This window comes from Eriocheir sinensis, chromosome 7, assembly GCF_024679095.1.
Source record: "Eriocheir sinensis breed Jianghai 21 chromosome 7, ASM2467909v1, whole genome shotgun sequence".
NCBI classification, from domain to species: Eukaryota; Metazoa; Arthropoda; class Malacostraca; order Decapoda; family Varunidae; genus Eriocheir; species Eriocheir sinensis.
Window position 1 is genome coordinate 20475217 of NC_066515.1, and position 25000 is coordinate 20500216.

Sequence of the window (25000 nt, forward strand, 5' to 3'; positions counted from 1 at the left end):
GGATTTAATATTGAAAAGTGCAAGGTTATGCATATCGGAATCAACAACGATCGTATTCATTATCAAATTAACGGAGTGCAACTCTCTGGACCCAACAAAGAAAAAAGTAATAATTTCGAACGATCTTAAACCGAGTCAACATTGCACAGAAGTAGTAAAAACTGCCAACAAACTGATCGGATTTATTGGTCGTACATTTGAACATAAATCAGAAAAAATGATACTGACTGTACAATTCGTTAGTTCGCCCACATCTTGAGTATTGCGTTCAGGTTTGGTCTCCCTGTTACAGAAAGGATATTGATAAACTCGAGAGGGTGGAGCGTCGAGCCACGAAAATGATCCCTAGACTGCGAAACAAACCGTACGAAGACAGACTTAAAGAACTTAACTTATTCAGCTTATCACAGCGCAGGCTAAGAGGTGACCTTATCGAAGTGTTTAAAATGTTCAAGGAATTCGATAACGTTAATGTTCATGATTATTTTACAGTCCCTCAATCAAGCGTAACAAGCAACAATGGATACAAAATAACGAGGAAGCGTTTCAACTCAAATGAATCAAAACACTTCTTCAACCGTGTCATCAATGTATGGAATGGTCTGCCTCAAAACGTCGTCGAAAGTGAAACTATTTGCACTTTCAAAAACCGACTTGACAAATATTTAGAAGCTAACCCGAACATCCGCTATTTTGCTCCGGTCTAACAGAAAGTAGTGTTAGCTTAGTTGTCGTGTATGATCTTCCTTCTGTCCATATTAATTTCCATTGTAGTTTTTCTTTACTACATGGTATTCTTCCTTTTCGTGCCAGCCTCGGTTGGAGGGACTGGTGGGAGGGGAGGAGCCTTCACCTTTGCTGTCCTGTGTCTCTGACTGGTAGATTAGAGTAGATGGTAGCAACAACAAACAGCCTAGTTAGGATCAAAAGGTCTGCTGCTGTTTGCTTTTCCTTTGTACTATTTTGTACTCCTCCTTCTCCTATTCCTCCTCCTTTTTCCTCCTCTGATCTTTGTTTAACCCTTACAGTACCTTATGCTCTTCCTTCTCCTCCTCCCCCTCCCTTTCCTCCTCCTCCTCCTCCTCTTCAGTTCATTTTACTACGTTTCCTCTTCAATGTTTGTTTTTGTAATTTTTTTCTCCTCCTCCTCCTCCTCCTCCTCCTCCTATTCATCCTCTCCTCCTCCTCCTCCTCCTCCTCGTTGTTCAAGGCTGTTTGTTTTTGTTTTTTGTTCAAAGTGCAGTCACTTTGAAGGCCATGATAGCGACGCGAAATAATTGTTCCTCAGGGTCATAAAACACACACACACACACACACACACACACACACACACACACACACACACACACACACACACACACACACACACACACACACACACACACACACACACACACACACACACACACACACACACACACACACACGTCTTCCTTTATTAATATTCCTCCTTAGTATATTTTTTCCCTCTCACTGAAGGAGGAGGAGGAGGAGGAGGAGGAGGAGTGAGGAGAAGGAGGAGGAGGAGGAGGAGAGGAGGAGGAGGAGAAGGAAGGAAGGAAGGAAGAGAGAGGAGGAGAGGAGGAGGAGGAGGAGGAGATAGAGAAGAAGGAGGAGGAAACGAAAGGAAGGAAGAGAAGAAATGGAGAAGAACAGTGAAGAGAAGGAGGAGAGGAAGTGGAGGAGAGAGAAGAGGGAGGAAAGAGGAGAAAAGGAAGAAGAATGGAGAGAAGATGAAAGGGAGAGTAAAAGAGGAGGTGGAGGAAAGATAAAGGGAGAAAAGTGGAGAAGGGATAAACAAGTGGAGAGGAAGAGGAGGAGGAGAATTAGAGAGAGAAAGAGGGAAGGAAGAGGAAGAGAGAAGGAGGAGGAGGGAGACATGTAAGGAAGGAAGGAAGGAAGGAAGAGAAGGAAGGAAGGAAGAAGAAGAAGGAGGAGACATGGAAGGAAGGAAGAGAGAAGGAGGAGGGAGACACTGAAGGAAGGAAGGAAGTAAGAGAAAAAGAGAAGGAGGAAGGAAGGAGAAGAGAGGAAGGAAGAGGAGAAGGAGGGAGACATGGAAGGAAGGAAGAAAGAGAGGAGAAGGAGGGAGACATGGAAGGAAGGAAGAGAGAAGGAGGAGGGAGACATGGAAGGAAGGAAGGAAGGAAGAGAGAAGGAGAAGGAGGGAGACACTGAAGGAAGGAAGGAAGAAAGAGGAAGAGAGGAGAAGGAGGGAGACATGGAAGGAAGGAAGGAAGGAAGAGAGAAAGTATTGGAGGAGAGGAAGTGGAGGAAAGTGGAAAAAAATTACAAAATGGAGGGAAAAGATAAACAAACAAACTGATTGGCTAAGAAACAACCAGGTGATCCAATGTAAACAAGGTTGAGGAGGAAGAGGAGGAGGAGGAGGAGGAGGAGGAGGAGGAGGAGGAGGAGGAGGAGGAGGAGGAGGAGGAGGAGGAGGAATGATGGGTTATTAAAAGTGATTGGAAAAAAAGAGAAAGAAGAAGAAGAGATGAAAGAGAGAGAGAGTAAGAGATTAGATTAGATTAGAAATACTTAAGGAATGAAGGAGAAGAACAAAGGAAGGAAGGAAGGAAGGAGAGAAGAAATGAGATAATGTAGGAAAGGAAGGAAAAGGGAAGGGAAAGGAAAATGAGGGAAGGAAAGAAAGGGAAATAGGAAGGGAAAGGAAAATGCAGGAAGGAAAGGAAGGGAAATGAAAGGAGGAAGGAAGGAAAGAACGAATGAGAGAAGGAAGGAAGGAAAGGAGGAGAGAAGAAATGAGGAAGAGAAAGAAAGGAAAAAGGAAGGGAGAGGAAAGGAAACAAAAGTGAAGGAAAGCAAGGAAAGGAAGGAAGGAAAAAAGACGGAAAAGCAGAAAGAAGGAGGGAAGGGAGGAAGGAAGGAAGGAGAGAACGAAGGAAGGAAGAAAGGAAAGGAAGAGAAAAAAGAAAGGAAAGGAAAGAAAAGGAAGAAAGGAAGAAAGGAAGGAAAAAAAGGAAAAGAAGGAAGGAAAGACAAAAAGGGAGGAATGGAGAAAAAATGGAAAGAAAGGAGAGAAAGAAAAGAACTCTAAGCATTTTCTCTCCATTCTTTTCTTATCTCCATCATTCTTTTCCCTTTTCCTTCTCTCCACTTTCCTTCTCTTCCCTTCTTCCTCCCTTCTTCCCTCTCTCTCTTCCATTTTCCTTCCCTTCCTTCTCTACCCATTCCTCCCCTCCCTTTCCTTCTCTACCTCCCCGTTCTCCCTCCCACACCCTTCCCTTCCTCTCCCTTCCCCTCCCCCCTTTCCCTCCCTTCTCTTTCTCTCTCCCTTTCCACATTTTCTCTCTCAAAGATAAACTCAAGGTCGTTTTTATATATATACTTAGGCCTATTAATTTAGGCCTAAAGATTTTAAATGAGAGAAAAAAGGTCGTGTGTGTGTGTGTGTGTGTGTGTGTGTGTGTGTGTGTGTGTGTGTGTGTGTGTGTGTGTGTGTGTGTGTGTGTGTGTGTGTGTGTGTGTGTGTGTGCGTGACATGTGATCATATTACATTAGGAATTAAGGACTAGGACACCCCTTCCCCTCTCCTCCTCCTCCTCCTCCTCTCCTCCATCTCTCTAATTCTTCCTCTTGATTCTTCGACCTCTGTGCCCTTTTCCTTTTTCTCCTCCTCCTCCTCCTCCTCCTCCTCCTCCATTAATCCTTCACCCTTCATCTCCCCTTCACTTTTAATCCCTCATACTGCCAATCGTCCTTCAGTTCCAGCTTCCCTTCCCTTCCCTTCCCTTCCCTTCCCTTCCCTTCCCTTCCCTTCCCTTCCTTTCCTTTCCCCGATCCTTCCCTTCCCTCCCCTTCCCTTTCCTTTCCTTCCCTTCCCTTTCCTTCCCTTCCCTTCCCTTCCCTTCCCATCCCATCCCTTCCCTTCTCTTCCTTTCCATTCCTTTCCCATCCCTTCCCTTCCCTTCCCATACCTTCCCTTTCCTTAACTTCCCTTCCCATCCCTCTCTTCCATTTCCTTCTCTCATTACTCTCCCATTCTCTACCATTTCCTTTTCTCTCCTCCCTTTCCTTCCATTACTGTTTCTTACCTTCTCTTCCTCCCTTCCTATCTTCCCTATCTTCTTCTCCTCTCAAATTTCCATATCCTCCACCTTCTCTTTTCCTACCCCATCCCTTCCTTTCCTTTCCCTTTCCAAATAATCTAGGACCCCAATAATAAAGTCCTGCCTCCCTGGAATCCTTAAGGCCCCGTCTGGCTGCCTGGCGCCGCTCTGCCCTATAAACCTAATTACCGGCCAAGCGAAGGGTACTACATAAGGACTCCTGTTCATAAGCTGTTCCGATGGCGTCTGAGAGTCCTTCCTTAGCGCAGGATACAAAGGGACTCTCACTCGCTCTCTTTCCCATAAACTTAATTTTTCCCCAAGCTAAGAATATTGTGTTAAGGACCCCTGTAATGTCCTGTCCTACTGGCGTCCGAGAGTCCTTCAGAGCATAGGACACAAAAGGACTCCAGGTTAGGAAAGATTTGGTCCCTAAACTTAATTTCTGCCCAAGTGAAGGATACTATAGCATATTAAGTTTATGATCACTGTTCATATCCTGTCCTACTGGCGTCCAAAAGTCCTTCCATAGCGTTGGATACAGAAGGGATCTAGATTATGATTACGCGGTTAGGAGGAGGTGGAGGAGGAGGAGGAGGAGGAGCATAGGAAAAGAAGGAGGAGGAGGAAGAGATATACGTGTGTGTGTGTGTGTGTGTGTGTGTCTGTTCACAAAGATAAGTCGTAGAATTTCAACATGCCACTCTCTCTCACACACACAAAAAAATATAACAGTAGTCAATAAAGGCGAAATTCCACGGTGTTTCCCATTGACTCGACTCTACAGGTGTGAACAGGTGTTTTGGGGTCGAGGGTCACCTGTTTCACGTTGATTAAGTGGCGAGCACCTGTGGGAAACGTGCTATTACCTGACCTGAGAAGGAGGAGGAGGAGGAGGAGGAAGAGGAGGAGGAGGGCAAAAGAGATTGTGAAAGGAAAGTTTGCACTGATATACCTGGAGGAGGTGGAGGAGGAAGGAGGAGGAGGAGGAGGAGTAGTTACACACACACACACATCTGGTGTGTGTGTGTGTGTGTGTGTGTGTGTGTGTGTGTGTGTGTGTGTGTAATTCACCTCTGGTCTGGTGGTCTCTCAAGACAGCCAGGTAGGAACTCAGAGCTCAGTGACTGATCTTTGGGTAGGACTGAGATCACACAACACACCGCGACAACGAGGTCACAACTCCTTGCCTTACGTCGCGTACCTACACACTGCTAGGCGAACAGGGGCTACACGTGAAAGAAGATAAATAAATAAATTTTCACCCGGTCGGGGAATCGAACTCCGGTCCTTCTGTTTGTGAGGCAGACGCTCTAACCACTGAACTACTGGACCATGTGTGTGAGAAGAAAAGCTTATTTCAAATGCTCTCTCTCTCTCTCTCTCTCTCTCTCTCTCTCATCACACTAATGTCACAGAGGGAAAGTTATACAAGAATTAAATAGTTTCCGGTTAATTCTTTCGACCCGTTTTCTTTCTTTGTGCTTTTTCTTTTTCTTCTTTTCCTGTTTTTATTGTCTTTTTCTCTCTCTCTTGTCTTTTCTTCTCTTTCTCATTTGATTTCTTGTCTGTCTGTCTGTCTTCTGTCATTCGCTTTGTCTCTCCTTTATTCACTTTCTCTTTCTTCCTTTCCTTCTTTATTTCCTTCTCTCATTCTTATTTCTTTCTATTTCTTCTTCTGTTTCTCTTAATATGTTTCTTCTCTTTTTTTTTTGTCTTTCTATTCCTTTTCTCTTTTCTTCTATTCTTCCTTTATTCGTTTTTCTTTTTTTTTCCTTATTTATCTTCCTTCCTTCCTTCCTTCCTTCCTTCATGCACCTAATTTATTCTTTCTTTCTCTTCTTCCTTCCTTCGTTTTCTCTTTCTCTCTCAATTCCTCTTTCTCTCTCTACTTCTCTCTCTCCTCCATTCATCAGTGTCTCCTCTCCCTCCTTAATTCTTTCCTCCATTAATTTCTTCCTTCCTCTCTTCCCTCCTTTCTTCCCTTCCTCTGTACCTCCATTTTTCTTCATTGCTTCCTACATTTCCTCCTCTCTTTACACCTTCCTTCCTGTTTTATCTCCTCCTCCTCCTCCTCCTCCTCCTCTATCCTCTGTTTTCTCTCCTTCCTTTTCCTTTCTTCTTCTTTTCTTAATCTTCTTCTAAAGGAAAGCGAAGGAAGGAAGGAAGGAAAAGGGGAAAATGAGAGAGCAAGGAAAGGTAAAGAAAGGAAAGGGAAAGGGAAGAAAAGAAGAAGAAAGAAAGAATAGGAAAGAGAAAAGGAAATTAGAAGGAAGGAGGAGAAAAAAGGGAGGAAAGGGAGGGAAAAGGGAGGTCATTTGTACCTTATCCGCTAACAAGACTACTTTCTCTCCCCTCTCCCTTTTCTCTCCCTCTCTCTCTCTCCCTCTCTCTCCCCATCCTCCTCTCTCATTCTCTCATCTCCCTTTCCTGTCCACCTCTTTTTCCTATTTCTCCCTTCTCTTTTTTCTCCCTCTCCCCTTTTCTCTTTTTTCTCCTTTCTTCTATCTCTCATCTTTTTCTACACTCCCCTCTCCCTTTTCATTCTTATTTTCTCATTTTCCTTTTTCGTTTTTCCTTTTTCTTTCTTGTTTCTTTCTCTTCTTTTCTTTCGTCTCATCTTCACATCCCTTTCTCTTTCCTTCTCTTCCTTTCCCATCCCTTCCCATCTTTTTCTTTTAATTTCTATCCCATCCCATCCTTTCCTTTCCCTTCCTTCTTCACCCCTATCCCTTTCCTTCCCTTTCATTTCGTTCCTATCCCATCCCAGCCCATCACTATCTCATCCCTATCCCTTCCCTATACTTTCTTGCCCTTCCCTTCCCATCCCATCCCATCCTTTCCTTTTCCATCCCATCTCTTCCCTTCCTTTCCCTTTCCTTTCCTTCCCATCCCATCCCATCTCATCTCATCCATATCCCTTCCCATCCCTTCCCTTCCCATCCCTTTCCCATCCCATTCGATCCCATCCCTTACTTCCCTTCCTCTCCCTTCCCATCCGGACCCGTCAAATCCTATCCTATTCTAACCGTTCCCTTCCCATCCTTTTCCCTTCCCTTCCTTTCCCTTCCCATCCCATCCCATACCTTGCCATCCTTTCCCTTCCCTTTCCATCCCATCCCATACCTTCCTATCCCTATCCATTCCCATCCATTCCCATCCCATTGCCATTCCATCCCGTCCTATCCCTTCCCATCCCTCCCTTCCCTTTCCTTTCCCTTCGCCATTTCCACGCCAATCTTCACGTGATGGGAACAATGAATCCGAGCAAACCGCATTTCCTTCCCTTCCCTTCATCATTCCCTTCTCTTTTTTTCCTTTTCTTTCCTCCTTTCCTCCCCTTTTTATTGGACTCATTATCGTTAATATAAATTCCGACCCCACAAGAGCCTTACCTCCTTCTCCTCCTCCTCCTCCTCCTCCTCCTCCTCCTCCTCCTCCTCTTCCTTCTCCTGCCTGACAGCCGTTTCCGCGCCCTTTAAAATAATTCTGAAGGTGTTTCGATATTTTATTCTTATTTTTATTTGTCCTATTTTATTCTTTTTTTATTCTCTTTCCCTTCCTCGAGTCTTTTCCTGTATTTTCCTCTTTTCCTAGATTCTTTTCCTCTTGTAGTTTCTTTTTTTGTTTTCTTTTTCTTCTTTTTTTTGGCCTTATGAAGTCTTTTATTGGTAAGAAGAAGAAGGAGGAGGAGGAAAGAAGAGGGAGGAAGATAATTAGAAGGGGAAGAAGAAAGGGAGAGGAATAGGGGGATAATGAGGGAGAGAAGAAGGGAAGTGGAAGAGAAAGGAAGAGAGAAAAGAGAAGGAAGAGGAACAAAGAAGAAGAAAAGATAAACAGAAGTGGAGAAAGGAAGAGATATGAACGAGGAAAAGAGAAAAAGAGGAAAGGGGAAAAGAATGGATGAATGGGAAAAGAAGAGAATTGGAAGAAAAGGATGAAAAAGGGAAAAGAAGGAAAGTAAAAAGAAAAGAGAAGAAAGAATGAAACAAAAGTGGATTACAAGAGAAAAAAAAGAGAGAAATGAAGGGAAGAAGAGAAGAAAAATAAAACATGAAAAAAAGAAAATGAAAGAGAAAAGGAAATAAAGAGGAGAAAAATAAAGAATAAAGAAAATATAGAAACCACATTACAAGAAATAGAAGAAAATGAGATCAAAATGAAAGGAGAATGAGGAGGATTAAGAAAGAGGAGAAGGAAATAATTAAAGAGAAATCAAGAGAGAGAGAGAGAGAGAAGAGAGAGATAGAGAGAGAGAGAGAGAGAGAGAGAGAGAGAGAGAATGAATAGCTATTAATGAAGAATGACTTGGTACAGAAGGAGAAAAAATAAAGGAGAAAGAAATGATAATCTCTCTTTTCCTTACCTCCCTTTTTCTCTTTCCTATTTCCTTCTTCTCTTTTTTCTTTCTTTCCACTTCTCTTTCTCTTCCCTTTTCCACCTTTTCCTCTTCCTTTCTCTTCCTTCCCCTTCGCCCTCTCTACTCTTCAATCTCTCTCTCTCTCTCTCTTCCCCTTTCTCCCTTTCTCTCCTTCCTTTTCCTTCTCTTTATCTTCTTCCTTTCTCCTTCCCTCTCTCTCCTTTTTCCATCTTTCTCCTTTCTTCCATTCTCTTCCTTCCCCTTCTCCCTTTCTTCCCTTCCTTTCCCTCTCTCTCTTTCCTTTTTCTCTTTCTCTTCTTCCTTTCTCCTTCCCTCTCTCTCCCGTTTCCACTTATCTCCTCTCTTCCGTTCTCTTCCTTCCCCTTCTCCCTTTCTTCCTTTCCCTTCCCTCTCTCTCTCTCCCTCTCTCTCCCTCTCTCACTCTCCTTTCTCTCCCTTCCTCCTCTCTTAATATTCAATTTCTTTTATATTTCTTGTATTGCGCTGAATACGTTGCAACACTTTATATTTGTATTGCTGGGTGAGTTTTTTTTCCATTGCATTAGTTTTTCATGTTTTTTTTAAATTCATCTCGCTTGGGATTAAATTTCTTTGTCTTTCCTGCGTTGCGTTTGATATATTGCAACACTATTTCTTTTTGTGTTGTTGGAGAAGCCTTTTCTCTCTCTCTGCAATACAGTTTTTCATATTTTTTTCTCCTTTCCATCTCATCCTGTATTGGTAGTGGATAGTTTTGTGTTGTGTTACCGTCTTGTGTGTATGTGTGTGTGTGTGTGTGTGTGTGTGTGTGTGTGTGTGTGTGTTGCATCACCCCCAGTTCATTAGTTAAGTGAGTTTCAGTTGTATTGAAAGGTTCCAATACTTCCTTTGTGTGTGTGTGTGTGTGTGTGTGTGTGTGTGTGTGTGTGTGTGTGTGTGTGTGTGTGTCCGTCTTTTGTCTGTCTGTCTGTTTGATGTTTGATATATGTGTGTGTGTGTGTGTGTGTGTGTGTGTGTGTGTGTGTGTGTCTGTGGGTGATATTGATTCATCCTCCTCCTCCTCCTCCTCCACTTCCTCCACTTCTCCTCCTCCTCTTCCTCCTCATCCCTCTCCTCCTCCTCTTCCTCCTCCTCTTCCTCCTCCTCCTATTTCCACGCTAAGAAGAAACAATGAGACCAAGAAAGAGGAAGAGGAGAAAAAAGAGGAAAAAATAACAAAGAGGAAAAGAGGAACAAAAAGGAAGGAGGAAAAGAGAAAGAAAGAGGAAAAGAAGAGGAAAAAAGAGTAAGAAAGAGGAAAAAGAGGAAGGAAGAAGTCAGAGTCGTGCAAAGCCTCTTGAATCGAGTCTCTCCTCCTGGCTTTCTCATCCCTCCTCTTCCTCTTCCTCTTGGCGGCAAAAGAGGACCAAGAGAACGTTTAGCTCGGTCTAGTTTGTCTTTCTTATTCCTCTTGAGACTCTAAGAGGAGGAGGAGGAGGAGGAGGGAAAGTTTTACGAAGAAAAGGAAGAGAAGAAAGAAAAAAAGAAGGATTGGAAAGCGATAAAAAGAAGGAAACTTGGAGGAGAAGGAGGAAGAAGAAGAGGAGGAGGAGGAGGAGGAGGAGGAGGAGGAGGAGGAGGAAATTTGGTTGAAGACGAAGAAGCAAATGAAGAAAAAGAGAATGTAACAATGAGTGAGAAATAATGAGAAAAGAAAGAGGAAGAAGAAGAAGAAGAAGAAGAAGAAGAAGAAGAAGAAGAAAATGAGAAGGTAAAAGAAAGCGAGAAATAAGAAGAATATGAATTAAGAAAAGAAGAAGGAGGAGGAGGAGGAGGAGGAGGAGGACAAACCACAGTAAGACCCGAATTAAGATCTCTGGAATAAGGGATTTGAAAGGACTTGTAGGAGAGAGAGAGAGAGAGAGAGAGAGAGAGAGAGAGAGAGAGAGAGAGAGAGAGAGAGAGAGAGAGAGAGAATCAAGGCTATGTTTTTATGGGGACAATAAAATGGCAATAAAAGAGAAAGAAATTAATAAGTGTGTCAGGGATAGATTGGAAAGATGATAGATAGGTAGATAGATAGACAGATAGATAGATAGATAGATACAGATAGATAAAGAGAGAAACAAAATAAGGAATAAGAAAAGTGAAACAGGTGAAAAAGAAAAAAAAAATCATGAAAAAGTTGAAATGCAAGTAGAAAAAAAAACAAGAAAAAAGTAACGAGAAAAAGGATAAAAAGATAAAGAAAAGATAACTTAAAAAAAGAAGAGAAGAAAAACAGGAACAAAATAATAATAATAAATAAAGAACAGGAATTTATACAAAGCCAAACAGACAGAATAGATAGATAGGCAGACAGATAAATAGATAGACAGATAGATAAATAGATAGATAGATAAAGAGAGAGAAACAAAATAAGTAATAAGAAAAGTAAAACAGGTGAAAAAGTAAACGAAAAATCATGAGAAAGTTGAAATGCAAGAAGGAAAGAAAAACAAGAAAAAAGGAACGAGGAAAAAGATAAAAAAATGAAGAAAAGAAAACATTAAAACAAAAAAGAAAAGAAGGAAATAAACAGAAACAAAAAAAAAATTAAGAAGAAAAAAAGAACAGGAATTCATACAAAGCCAAACAGACAGAATAGATAGATAGATAGATAGATAGATAGATTGGTAAATTGCAGGTCTCATACACTACACCTGCGCGTGGCCTCAATGCTCACCTCCGTCACATTACCATAACCACAGTAGGAAATAAAGAAGAGAATAAAGAAACAATTGAGAGAGAGAGATGAAAATGGAGATAGATAGACAGACATCAAAAGGAAGAGACAGAGAGACAGCGTATGAAGGGAATAAAAAGGAATTTGACAAGAAACCTCATTTGCATAGCGAGAGAGAGAGAGATGGGATGGGATGCTGTAATGCCAGACAAGGAAGACGGAGGAGGAGGAGGAGACAGAGGAGGAGGAGAAAGAAGAAGAGGAGGAGGAGAAAAATAAAACAAGAATGGAAATAAAACAATGACAAAGAAAATACAGAAGAGTAACACACAAACACACACACACACACACACACACACACACACACACACACACACACACACACACACACACACACACACACACACACACACACACACACACACACACACACACACACACACACACTCACAAAACACCAAAAACAAGGGAAAATGAACCCAAAGCATCATTTACATAAGCTCTTCGCCTTCTTCCTCCTTGTTGTTTCCTATTTATGCCAAGAAGAGAGGAGGAAAAGAGGAGGAGGAGGAGGAGGAGGAGGAGGAAGGAAGGAAGAAAGCGACTCCGCGGCTCTGAGGTAATCTTAGGAGGAGGAGGAGGAGGAGGAGGAGAAGGAGGAGGAGAAGGAACAAAGAAACACAAAGCAAGACCAAACAACAGCAGACCTGCTGGTCCTTACGAGGCTGTTTGTGACAAGCTACACTAACTATCTAATCAAAGGTGGAAGATGAAGGAGAGCAAAAGCGAAGGCTCCTCCCCTCCGTCCCCCTCCCCCCCCTATCCAGCAAAAGCTGGCAGGAAAGGAAAAAGAACCATGCAGCATGGAAAAACTGCATGGAAATCATGTAGGAAAGAGGAAAGAACTACCATTACTGCTACCACTAACCGGGCGATAATGTTATTATGACGATGAGTAATATCTTAGTTGCTGGTTGGATTCAAAATACTTGTCTAATCTATTCTTGAAGGCCGTATCTGTTGTACTATCAACGATATCACAGGGTAGAGAATTCCAAATATTAATAACTCGATTGAAGAAGAAGTGTTTAGCTTCGTGCGACGAGAATCTTTTACCACTTATCTTCAAATTGTGATTTCTTCTTGTTCTGTTTGATCGATCAATTGTAAAGTAATCTCCGCATTAATATCACTGAATCCTTTAAACAGTTTAAACACTACTATTAGATCGCCTCGCATTCCTCGTTTTGATAGGCTGAATAAATTTACTTCTTTAATCCTTTCTTCATAAGATAAATTTCTCAATCTAGGAATTTTTTTTTTTTACTCTCCGTTGAACCCGTTCTAACTGTTCTACGTCTTTTCTGTAACAGGGAGACCAAAACTGTACACAGTACTCTAGAAGACAAGATGAAGAAGGAAAGGGGGATAGAAGATAAAGAAGCAGAAGAGGAAGATGAGGAGGAAGGAAAGGAAAGAAACAAAGAAATGAAATGAAAATACGAAAGAAAAGAAAATGAAGAAGATAAGAGGTAAAGAAAGTTGGAAAGGAGGAAAGGCCATGATTGATGGGTTTGGAGAGAGGAAGGAGGAGAGAGGGAGGAGGGAGGAGAGGATTGAGAATAGAGAGAGAGAGAGAGGAAGAAAGAAGAGGAGGAGGAAGAGGAAGAGGAGGAGGAGGAGGAGGAGGAGGACAGAAGGAGAGAGCTCTCAACAACTCCAACCACCTGTTTGTAATGGCCCTCTCTCTCTCTCTATGTTATTATTTAATTACACACACACACACACACACACACACACACACACACACACACACACACACACACACACACACACACACACTAAGCTGAACACATGAATTAGAAATATCGATGCAGACCACAAAGGATCGCATGACTGACTGTATGACGGAGAGATTGACTTTTGACCTACTGAATTTATTACTTTTCGAGATTTCAATTATTTCTTTTTTTTTCTCTATCTCTTTCCATTCTCATTCTTTCTCACATTCTGCGTTTCCCTTCTCTCCTACCTGTCTATCCCTCCTTTTTCTCTCTCTCCTCCCCTCTATCTCCCATTTCCTCTCCTCTCTTTCCTTTTATTCTGTTGCTTTCTTTCCTTCTCTTCCTCATATTTATTACTCCTATCGTCCCATTTTCCTCCATTTCCGTCTCTCCCTTATTTCATTTTCTCTCCCGTCTTTTTCCTCTCTCCCTCTCCCTCTTTCTGTTCCTACCTTTCACTTTCCTTTCCTTCGCTTTCTGTCCCCTTTCTTCCCTTTTCTCTCCCTCTCCCTCTTCCTGTTCTCACCCTTCCTTCCCTTCCCATTCCTTCTCTCGCAGTCCCCCTCTTCCCCTTTCTCTCTCTCCTTCCCCTCTCTCACTCTTCTTCCCTTCCCTCTCTTCCCCTCTCTCTCTCGCTCACCCCAGCCCTCCACTCTTTCTTCCTCCATCCTTTCTCCTTTCCAAATCGCGGTTCAGAGCATTTTGGTATTTTATTGTTATGGCGGAAAATGGCAATAGAGAAAAACGAAAGATATGAATGCAGGGCCAAACCACCTGACAACGAGTAGGTAAGGAGAGAGAGAGAATAAGAGTCCTTCCTTCTTTTCTTTTCTCACTCTCTCTCTCTCTCTCTCTCTCTCTCTCCTGTTTTTCTTATTTTTGTTATTCTCTCCTTCGCTTCTTCTCCTCTATCCATGGTATTCATATTCTCTCTCTTCTTTCTCTCCTCTCTTTATCCTTGTTTTCCTTTCCTCCCTCATTCCTTCTTTGCTTTCCAATTCTTCCTCTTCTTTCCTGCGTTTTTTTCTCTTCTTTCCCTTCTTCATTCCTGTTTTCCTTCCCTCTCTCATTCTTTTTTCTCTATCCAATTCTTCCTCTTCTTTCCTTTCTCTACTTTCCTTCCTTTCTCACTCCGAACTATTCTTTCTCTCTCCTCTTCCTCTCCTCTCCTCTCTCCTTTTCTATCCTGTTCTCCTTTCCTTCTCTTCTGTTTCTCTCCTTTATTTTTATTTTCCTTTCTTCCTCTTCTCTCCTTTCTCTACTTTCCTTCCTTTCTTATTCCGTATTATTCCCTCTCTCTCTTCTTCCTCTTCTCTCCTCTCCCTTTTCAATCCTGTTCTCCTTTCCTTCTCTTCTGTTTCTCTCCTTTATCTTTATTTTCCTTTCTTCCTCTTCTCTCCTTTCTCTACTTTCCTTCCTTTCTTATTCCGTATTATTCCTTCTCTCTCTCTCTCCCCTTCCTCTCCTCTCTCCTCCTTTTCTATCCTATTCTCTTTTCCTTCTCTTCTGTTTCCCTCCTTTATTTTCCTTTCCTCTCCTCACTCTTCTCTACTTTCCTTTCTTTCTCATTCTGAACTATTCTTTATCTCTCCTCTTCCTCTCCTCTCCTCTCTCCTTTTCTATCCTGTTCTCCTCTCCTTCCCTTTTGTTTCCCTCCTTTATTTTCCTCTTCTCTCCTCACCTTTCTCTACTTTCCTTCATTCTTTTTCCGAACTATTCTTTATCTCTCCTCTTCCTCTCCTCTCCTCTCTACTTTTATATCCTGTTCTCTTTTCTTTCTCTTCTGCTTCCCTCCTTTATTTTTCTTTCCTTTCCTCATGTCTCCTTCTTCGTGATCCAATTCCTCCTTGATTCCCCAATACGAAACGAAGAAAGGAATAGTGTGAGGCCGAAGACAGGTGATATATTGCCCTTCCCAGACCACCTCTATATCTTTCATCATTCTTACCTGTATTGCCTACCCCCCACCCCCACCCCCCTCCCCTCACCCAACCTCTCTCTTCCGATATCCTCCTCCTCTTTATTTTCTTTCTTTCGTTCCTATTTTCTTTCCTTGCCATTTCTTCCGTTTTCTTTCTTTTCCTTTCCTTTCTTCCCCTCCCTTCCTCTCCCTTCCTTTCCTTTCCTCTCGTCCATTTCTCTTCCTTCCCTTTCCTCTCCTTTCCTTCTCTTCCGTCTCCTCTCCTTCTTGTCCATTTATTTTCCTTTCCTTTCTTTCCCTCTCCTCGTCTATTTCATTCCCATTCTTTTTTTCCCTTTCCTTCTTTTCCTTTCTCTCCCTTCCCTATCTTCCTCTCCTTTCCTTCCCTTGCCTTTCCTTTCCTTTCCTTTCCTTTCCTTTCCTTCCTTTCCCTCTTCTTTTCGTCCATTTCTTTTCCATTATTTTCCTTCCCTCTTCTTCCCTTTCCTTTCCCTCTCTTTCTCTCCCTAGTCTCTCCATCTCGCCCCTTTCTTTTCCTTTCTTTTCCTTTCTCCCTTTCCTTTCTTTACCATCTTGTCCCTTCCTTCCTTTTCCTTCCCTCTCCTCTCCTTCCCTCTCTTTCCTCCCTTTACCTTTCTCATCTCCCTAAATTTAGGTAACCAGGTGAGGCTTTGATTACAGGTAAGGTCTGTGTACGTGTGTGTATGTGTGTGTGTGTGTGTGCGTGTGTGTATAGGTAAGGATTTAAAGGTGTCGTGTGTAGGTGTAGATGTGTGTGCGTGTGTATGTGCGTGTGTATGGATTAAAGGGGTGGTCCTGGGGGAGAAGTGAGAGAGGAAATGGCGGTGTAAGAATATCATTAAAACCTTGACCTATTTCTCTCTCTCTCTCTCTCTCTCTCTCTCTCTCTCTCTCTCTCTCTCTCTCTCTCTCTCTCTCTCTAATCTTAGAGAGAGAGAGAGAGAAACATTATTATATTAAAAAAAGTTAAAGTCTACGGAGATACCAAACCATATTTCAATATCTCCCCTCTTTACACGCGCGCGCACACACACACACACACACACACACACACACACACACACACACGCACGCACGCAATATATACCACGTTCTTTATTTTGTGTTTTAGGGGGAACGATAGAAAAAAAAACGTCACCCGGTCTGTATAGATTCCGAAATTCAATTGATTACCAGTAATAGGCTCGGAAGGAATTTATCACCACCTCCACCACCACCACCTCCACCACCTCCACCACCACCACCTCCACCACCACCTCCACCACCACCACCAGCATCTGATTCACTTCTTTTCATCCAATTATTGTTATTTTTCATTCTTCCTCTTGTCGCAAATGGATTCCAGTCCCACTTATTGAATGCTATTGGAAACATTATTTTTTGGATCTGGTACAAGATTTGGAGAGGAAGGAAGGAGGGGAGAGGAGGAGGAGGAGGAAGAGAGAGAGAGAGAGAGGGGCAAATATATTTAAAATGATGCTAATTTCAAGATCACCACCACCATCACCACCACCACCACCACCAAAAGTTTCGTCTAATATTAAGCGATTCGACTCAGTTTTCGAACCCCGGGTCACGTCTCGGGTGAGGGGATTCGAAGCAAAGGAGGACGAAGGGGAGATAAAGGAAGGGCTCATCCACGCCCTTCCTTCCCTTCCTTCACTCCCACTCCTTCCCTTCATCCTGTCTGCCTTCCTTTCCTCCTTCCTTTTCCTCCTCCTCCTCCTTTCCGTCGCTCTCTCTCTCTCCCTCTCTCTCTCTCTCTCTCTCTCTCTCTCTCTCTCTCTCTCTTTCTCTCAACCTTCCATGTATTTCTATTTATATCTGTCTTCTCTCTTTCTCTTTTCCCTTCCTCTCCCTTTCTCTTTTTTTCTTTTCCCTTCCCCTCCCTCTTTTTCTTATATGCCACTCCTGTCTTTTTTTCTTTCCTCATTTCTCCTTCCTCTCCTCCTCCTCCTCTTCCTTCTCTTCCTCCTCCTCCTTCTCCTCCTCCTCCTCCTCTTCCTCTTCCCCACCTGCATCGTTACCAGCCATCCACTTTGTCTGTCTGTCTGTCTGTCTGTTTTTTTCTCATACTCAGAATTGCATTGAAAATGAAACTCAGAGAAAGGGGACAGTTTTAAAGGTCTCTCTCTCTCTCTCTCTCTCTCTCTCTCTCTCTCTCTCTCTCTCTCTCTCTCTCTCTCTCTCTCATGTAAAGGTGTGGACAGGTACGCGCAGGAGGAGGAAGAGGAGGAGGAGGAGGAGGAGGAGGAAGATAATGATGATAAGAAGAGGAAGAAGAATGATAATAATAGTAATAATTGTTAATTCACACACACACACACACACACACACACACACACACACACACACACACACACACACACACACACACACACACAAAGAGGTTCATCGCATAATCATTGAATGTCCACTTTATTACTTTATTAGAGAGAAATTCGATTCTGTCCTGTCATCTCCTGCCTTATAAAGATGAGAGAGAGAGATAGATATAGAAAGAGATGTTGAAGGAGAATCAAAGAGAGAGAGAATAGAGAGAGAGAGAGAGAATGAAATAGTTCAGATTTAAAGATAAAGATATTAGAAAAATACATAGATAGGTAGATAGATAGAGAGGCAGAGACAGAGAACTCATAACCAGTCCTTGGGGGAATTTTCATGCCCAAGGGGAAAGAGGAAAGGTGATGAAGCTGATAACGAGGACAGGTAAGTTCAGAAGGCGAGACGCACACCTGAGGCCCTGTGCTCCTCTTAGAGGCTCAGGGCCAGAAGGGAGTAGGAGAGGGAGGACCAATCTTGAAGAACACTCTTACAAGGCGAGAGAGAGAGAGAGAGAGATTGTTCCGTGCTGAGTATAAATAACAAAGGAAAATAAAATAAAAGAGAAAATAGATAAGAAAATAAAAGAATGTAAAGAAAAAAAAGAAAAGCCATGAAGGAGAATAATAGTATGGTGTGATAACGAAAAGAGAGACAAAGGGCAGAAATAACAGTGTGCTGCCAAAAGAGGACGCCACGGAGAGAGAGAGAGAGGGGGCAGGGGGAGACGAGAGAGAGAGAGACGAGACGAGAGACGAGAGAGACGAGACGAGACGAGACAGACAGAGACAGAGACAGAGAGAGAGAGAGAGTAAAATCATAAAAGTTGTATAAGTCCCACAAACTCAGACTTAGAACCTCGCGGTGACGACTGACGAGGCGGAACGGAGTGGAACGGGGCGGAACAGACAGGAACGGGAAGGGAAAAAGTTGAACGAAGAAGAATAGAATAAGAGAAGAAACAAGGATAATATAAAGATGAAGAAATGGGGGAAGAGAGGAAGAGAGGAAAATAGGGTAAGGTAAGGAGGAGGAAAAGTAGGAAAGAGAGGAAGAGGAAGAAAGAAAGAGAAGGTAAGGTAGAAGAATGGTTGGAAGAGAGGAAAAGAAAGAGAGGAGAGCTTGGAGAGGAACGGAGAGAGTATTTATATCTGTTTATCTCTCTCTCTCTCTCTCTCTCTCTCTCTCTCTCTCTCTCTCTCTCTCTCTCTCTGTTTGTTTATCTCTGTCTCTCTCTCACGCCAAGCTCAAAAGTTCAAAGGCAGAGAAAATAGATCCTTACATATGTTTGTTTGTCTGATTCTGTGTTTGTGTTCTTTTCTTCTTCTTGTCTTTCCCCTTTTCTTCTTTTCTTTATCCTTTTTTTCTTTTCCCGTCTTCCTCTATTTCTGCTTTTTCTTCTTTTCCTTCTTCGTTTTCTCGTCTTTTCTATATGCCTCTCTGTTTCTGTTTGTTTCTCTGTATTTTCGTTTTTCTTCTCTTCCCCATCTTCTTCTTTTCTTCATCCCTTTTCTCTATCTTCCTTTCTTTCCTCCATATCCTCACTGCCATCCCTTCCCATCCCTCATGACGCGGACCAGAGCTTTGCGGTATCACACTGAGGGACAAGATTATACTTAAGTCTTTGTGTTTCAAGTTTGGCACAGTTATCCCTTCAACCCCCCCCCCCCCCTTCCCCTGTGTGACGTTCTTTGTAAATATTCCCTCAAACGTTGCTGTGGAAATGGATGTCACTAGTTCTTTGTCTGTCTGTTTCTGTTTGTCTCTCTCTTTTCTTTTCCCTGTCTTTTTCCTCCTCCTCTTCCTCTCTCTCACTGCTACTCTCTCCTGTCTCTCTCCGTCTATCTCTTTCTGATCTTCTTTGTCTTATTCTTTTTCCTCCTCCTCTTCTTTCCTTTTTCCCTCTTTTCTTCATCTTTTCTTTCTCTTATTTTCTTTCCCCTCTTCCTCTATTTCTCATTTGTCTTTTTCTTATTCTATTTCCTCCTCGTCTTCTTTCTCTCTTTCCCCTTTTCTTCATCTTTTCTTTGTCCCATTTCCTTTCCCCTCTTTCTTTATTTCTCCTTTGTCTTTTTGTATTCTTTTTCCTCCTCCTCTTCTTTCTCTCTTTCCCCTTTTCTTCATCTTTTCTTTATCTCATTTCCTTTCCCCTCTTTCTCCTTTATCATTTTCTCCTTATTGGTTTCCTCGTTATGTCTGTTTATCTGTCTGTGTGTTTGTTGTGTCTGTCTTTATCTCTTTCTATCTGTCTTCATCTCTCTTTACTCGTCTTATCATGTCAACACTATCATTCTCACCATCACCAGTCCCCTTCATCACCACCACCATCACCATCACCAGCATCTTCATCTCCACTACGTCCTCCTCCTCCTCCTCATCTTCCACGTCATTCATCTTGCGGTTCTTCTTTCTTTCTCTTCCCTCCCTTAACTTGGCACACACACACACACACACACACACACACACACACACACACACACACACACACACACACACACACACACACACACCCTCCTCCCTCACCAACTCACCCCCTCCCCCACCCCCTCCCACCCACTCCCATATGCAGTCCATCATCGCTGCAGGATCTCTTGACGTCAGAGTTACAAGGGACTAAGGCTGGCAAGGGACCATACATCAGCCTGACAGGGGGAGGCAGGGCAAGATGAACGGGCTCCCAGACGTCAGCAAGATTAGACAGGGGGAGAGACATTCAGACAAGGAGACAGACAGGCAAGAAGGAAGAAGGAGGTTGATGGGTAGATTGGTGGATAGGAAGGAAGGGAGATTAAAAGTAGAGTCAGAAAATTAGAGAGTTGGAGAGACAGATAGACAGACAGACAGATTGGTTTTCAGACAGACAGATAGATAGATTGTTATAAAGGTAAGGTAAAGTAAGGTATGGTAAGGTGAGGTTAGGTAAGTAAGGAAGAAAGACAGACATTGATACACAGAGACAGACAGAGAAAGACAGGAAGACAGATAGATAGACAGAGATACAGACAGACACATAGGTAGGTAGAGAGATAGTAAGAGAAATATACAGATAAAAACAGACACAGAAAAGAATAAGAATAAAAGACAGACAGGCAGAAAGATAGGAAGAAAAGGAAAGACAGACAGACCAGCCAGCAAACAGACAGACGGACAAATAGAGAAACAGACCAATTATAAAAAAAAGAAATTAGACAAAGATCAGTTACTTCACTCCACCACCACCATCACCACCACCAAAACCACCACCACCACCACCATCACCGCCGCCAATTATTTCCATAGATTTCATTGATTTCACGTACATAAGTGTGTGTGTGTGTGTGTGTGTGTGTGTGTGTGTGTGTGTGTGTGTGTGTGTGTGTGTGTGTGTATTTCTCTTTTTCTTTCCTCCTTCCTTACCTTACTTTACCTATCCGTACCTTACCTTACCTTCCCTTACCTTACCTCACCTTACCTCACCTGTGTCTCCGTGTCCTACATTCATATACCTGGTCTATTTTGGTCCATATCCATTACCTTGTTTCATCTCTCTCTCTCTCTCTCTCTCTCTCTCTCTCTCTCTCTCTCTCTCTCTCTCTCTCTCTCTCTCTCTCTCTCTCTCTCTCTCTCTCTCTCTCTCATCAACGTTTTTCTTTCTCTTTCGCTTTTTATCTCCTATTTTTTTTTTCCTTTTCGTTCTTTTTCGTTTCCTTATTGCATTTCCATATCCTTTGCCTTCCTCCTCCTCCTCCTCCTCCTCCTCCTCTCCTCTCTACCTCTGCTTCTTCTTTCTTCTCCTTCTGTCCTATTGACCTCTATTCCCTGCCTTCTCTTTTCTCTCTCCCTCTCTCTCCTCCCTCCTTATTCATATTCCTCTCCTCCGTCACTGTCTTCCAATTTCCTTCCTTTCTTTCCAATCCTTTCTTTCCTCTCCTTTCCTTTCCTTTACTTCCCTGCCTCGCCTTTCCCTTCTCTCATTCTCCTTCCCTTCTCCCTTTTCTCTTCCCTTCCCATATCTCCGTTTCTTTTTCCCTCTTTCATCCATTTCTTCCTCCCCTTCTTTCTCTTCCTTTCTCCTCTTTCCCTTCTCCTTCCCCATTCCCTTCTCCCTTCTTCTTCCCCTTCACCTTCTCCCTTTCCCTTCCTCCCTCCTTCCTTCGTCCTTGGTTTCAGGCGCCATGACAGACAGTTGGTGCAAGGAATGGCTCGCGACAGTCGTAAAGATCATTCATTTCAAACAGATGGATGATTTTTTACTTTTTTAATGCCCTGTTCGTCTCTCTTCTGTCATTTGTCATTCTGCATTAATTTCTTTCTTATTCTTTCCTTCTTTCGTCTCGTTTTCCTCGTTTTTTTACTTTCTTTTCTCTCCCTTCTTTCATTCCTCTTTTTTTCATTCATTTTGTTTCCTTTTGTCAGTTTTAAATCTTCATTTTTTTCCTTTCATATCCCTTCTCTCTTTCGTCTTGTTTTTCTCCTTTATTCTTTCTTTTCTCCTTTCTTTCATTCTTTTTTTCTAGATGGTGATTTTTTGCTCTTTTTTTTCATTCATTTTGTCTACTTTCTGTCAGTCTTCATTCTTCATTCTTTCCTTTTTTATTCTTTCTTTCGTAGTTTTCCTCCTTTTCTATATTTTCTCTCCTCTCTTACATTTCCTTTTCTCTGGATGGTCAGTTTTTTCTCTTTTTTCACAGCCATTTCGTCTTTTTTCTCTCCTTTGTCATTCTGTATTCTTTCCTTTCTTTCGTCTCGTTTTCCTCGTTTTCTTTCTTTTCTCTTCTTTCTTTCATTCCTTTTTTCTCAAGATGGCAATTTTTTTTTCAACCATTCCGTCTCCTTTCTTCCATATGTCATTCTCCATTGTTTCCTTTCCTATTCTTTTCTTTCTTCTCCTATATCTTTTCTCTCCTCTCCTTCTTATCTTATTCTCCTTTCCTTTTTCCTTCCTCCTCCTCCTTTGTATCCATTTTTGCTCTCCTCACTCTCCTTCTACTTCTCTACCTCTCTTCCACTCCCCTCTTCGTTTACTGTTTCCTCACCTTCTCCTTCTCTGCCTCCCTTCCTCTCTTATTTTTTCCTTCTCCCTTCTTCTTTTATTTTGTTTAGGTATTACTGTTATCATTCTCTCTCTCTCTCTCTCTCTCTCTCTCTCTCTCTCTCTCTCTCTCTCTCTCTCTCTCTCCCCACAGGTAAAGGCCACAGGAGAGACTTTGTTAATTAGTTTCTGCTCACCTGAGGGAAAGGTAAACACGTGCTTTTTTTTTTGTGTGTGTGTGTGTGAGTGTGAGAGAGAGAGAGAGAGAGAGAGAGAGAGAGAGGAGGAGGAAGAGGAAGAAGAGGAGGATACGGAAGAGGAGTATGAATAAAAAATAGTAACTCCCAACCACAGCAGGAGGAGGAGGAGGAGGAGGAGGGGGAGAAGGAGGAGGAGGAGGAGGAGTGTGAGGTAAAGAGGGAGGAAGCCTTATTTATCAACAGTCTACAAGAGGAGGAGGAAGAGGAGGAGGAGGAGGAAGAGGAGGAGGAGGAGGAGGAGGAGGAGGAGGAGGAGGAGGAGGAGGAGGGCTTCCTGGTCAGCAAAAGAGTACGCTACGTCATGCATGGAGGAAGAAGAGAGGAGGAGGAGGAGGAGGGAGAGGTAGAAAAGGCAATGACATGTGTGTAAGAGAGAGAGAGAACTATTTGCATATTCTTGTTTGTTTGTTTGTAAAGCAAACAAACAATCTCTCTCTCTCTCTCTCTCTCTCTCTCTCTCTCTCTCTCTCACCTGACCTCAAGACTTGCTCAGGTGTGTTGCAGTATGTTACCTGTGTGCTAATTAAAGTCCTGAGGCACCTGTGTGTGTGTGTGTGTGTGTGTGTGTGGGCGTGTGGGTGCGTGTGCGTGGGCGTGGTCATGTGCACCAAATTCCACTGCGTATGATTAACTGTGTGTACCAAACTTACTACGTGGAATCGATGACGTACACACACACACACACACACACACACACACACACACACAGAGTTGGTATGCATATTCGTGTACTGATTTTCGCTCCACCTTTGTGTATGTGTGTGTGTGTGTTAATAAGGTCATATTACCATAACATAATGAAACTCGAGTCGTGTTTTTTTTTTTTTTGGTGTTTTTTCTGAGTTCATCAGATTTTTCATTTCATTAATAACATCCTTTTAGTGTGTGTGTGTGTGTGTGTGTGTGTGTGTGTGTGTGTGTGTGTGTGTGTGTGTGTGTGTTTTAAGGCTGTGAAAAGTGGTGAAGAGGAAAGAAGAAGAAACCTTAAAAAGAGAAAAAGAAAATTATGAGAGAAATTTCGAAAGATGGAGAACAGAGAGGGAAGGAAAACAAGAAAAAATAGAAAAACAGAAACAAGAAATGGCAAGAAAAAATAAATAAATAAATGAGATAAACAAATAAACAAGGATAAAGCAGAAAAAGAAAGGAGAGAAAAGAAAAAGAGGGAAAAAGAGGAAATGAGAAAAAACAGAAACGAGGAGAATTTCAAACAAGGAGAAAGAAAAAAAGAGGGAATTTTTTTTAGTATAACAGAACTGAAAAAAAAGGAAAAGAAAAAAATGAGAAACAAAAGAGAAAGTGATGGAAATTACAAAAAAAGAGAAGGAAAGAGAGAAGAGAAAATATACAAGTATGAAACAGAAAAGAAAGGAGGAAAAGAAGAAATGAAAATGAAATGAGGAAATGAGAAAAGGAAAAGAAAAAGAACGGAAGGAAAAAAAGAAACTGAAAACGAGATGAAAATGACAAAGAAAGAAAGAAAAAAAGAAAAGAAAAGAAAAGAAATTACAAAAAAATAACAGAAACAGAAAACGAGAAGAAAATAACAAAAAAAAAGAGAAATAAAAAAAAAGAATATCCAGGTTCATGTCTTTTTAACTCGGTTTTAAACTTCGGGTCCCAAAAAAATTGATGACCCTAATATTTTTTTTCTTTCCTTTTCTTTTGATAATAATTAATGGCTGTCGTTTGTTCAGTAATTACTTTTTTTCTAGTTCCATTTAATGGTTCCTTTCTGTTAGTCTGTTTGTTTTCTGCTTCTAATGTTGTGTGTATGTATGTATGTGTGTGTGTGTGTGTGTGTGTGTGTGTGTGTGTGTGTGTGTGTGTGTGTGTGTGTGTGTGTGTGTGTGTGTGTGTGTGTGTGTGTTTATCTATCTCTTTTTATTTATTTGTTCTTCCTTTTTCCTTTCCTTTTCCTTGTTACCTTTTTTTCTATTTTCTTTTCTCTCTTACTTTCCTTCTTCTCTTCCTCCCTTTCCTCCTTTTCCTCTTTCTTTCTCCTCCTCCTCTTTCCTCCTCCCTTTCCTCCTTTTCAACTTTCTTCCACTTCTTTTTCTTTTCCTTCCTATTCTATATTTCCCGTCCATCCCTTTTCTTCCTCACTTTCTTATTCTCTTTATCTCATCATCCACCTCTTCCTCCTCCTCTTCCTCCAGATCCTCCCTCGTCCTCTGTAACACTCCTTATTGCCCCTTCCCTAGCCTCCTACTCCTCCTCCTCCTCCTCTTCCTCCTCCTCTTCCTCACGATCCTCCCTTTCCCTCTGTAACCCTCATTATCTCCCCTTCCCTATCCTCCTTCTCCTCCTCTCCTCCTCCTCCTCCTCCTCCCCTCCTCCTTTCACGGTCAATATGGCATTTCCTGATAAGGGGAGAAAGGTAGGCCTTTATTTATAGGCCTATTGCTTTATTTATACCTCATCGACAGGATAATTGCTCTCTCAGCCTACCTGTGTGTGTGTGTGTGCGAATATTATTACTTCTTATGCCTATGAAAGAATTGAGAGGACTTGACAGGAAAGAAATAAGGAAGGAAGGAAGGA

At 42.2% G+C, this 25000-nt stretch overlaps 1 protein-coding gene across 10 annotated transcripts in view; it reads right to left on the bottom strand.

The window, feature by feature from the left end:
• LOC126994411 (potassium voltage-gated channel protein eag-like) overlaps positions 1–25000 on the bottom strand; it is a 159633-nt gene that overhangs the window by 99969 nt on the left and 34664 nt on the right. The gene's annotated exons all lie outside the window — the stretch shown is intronic.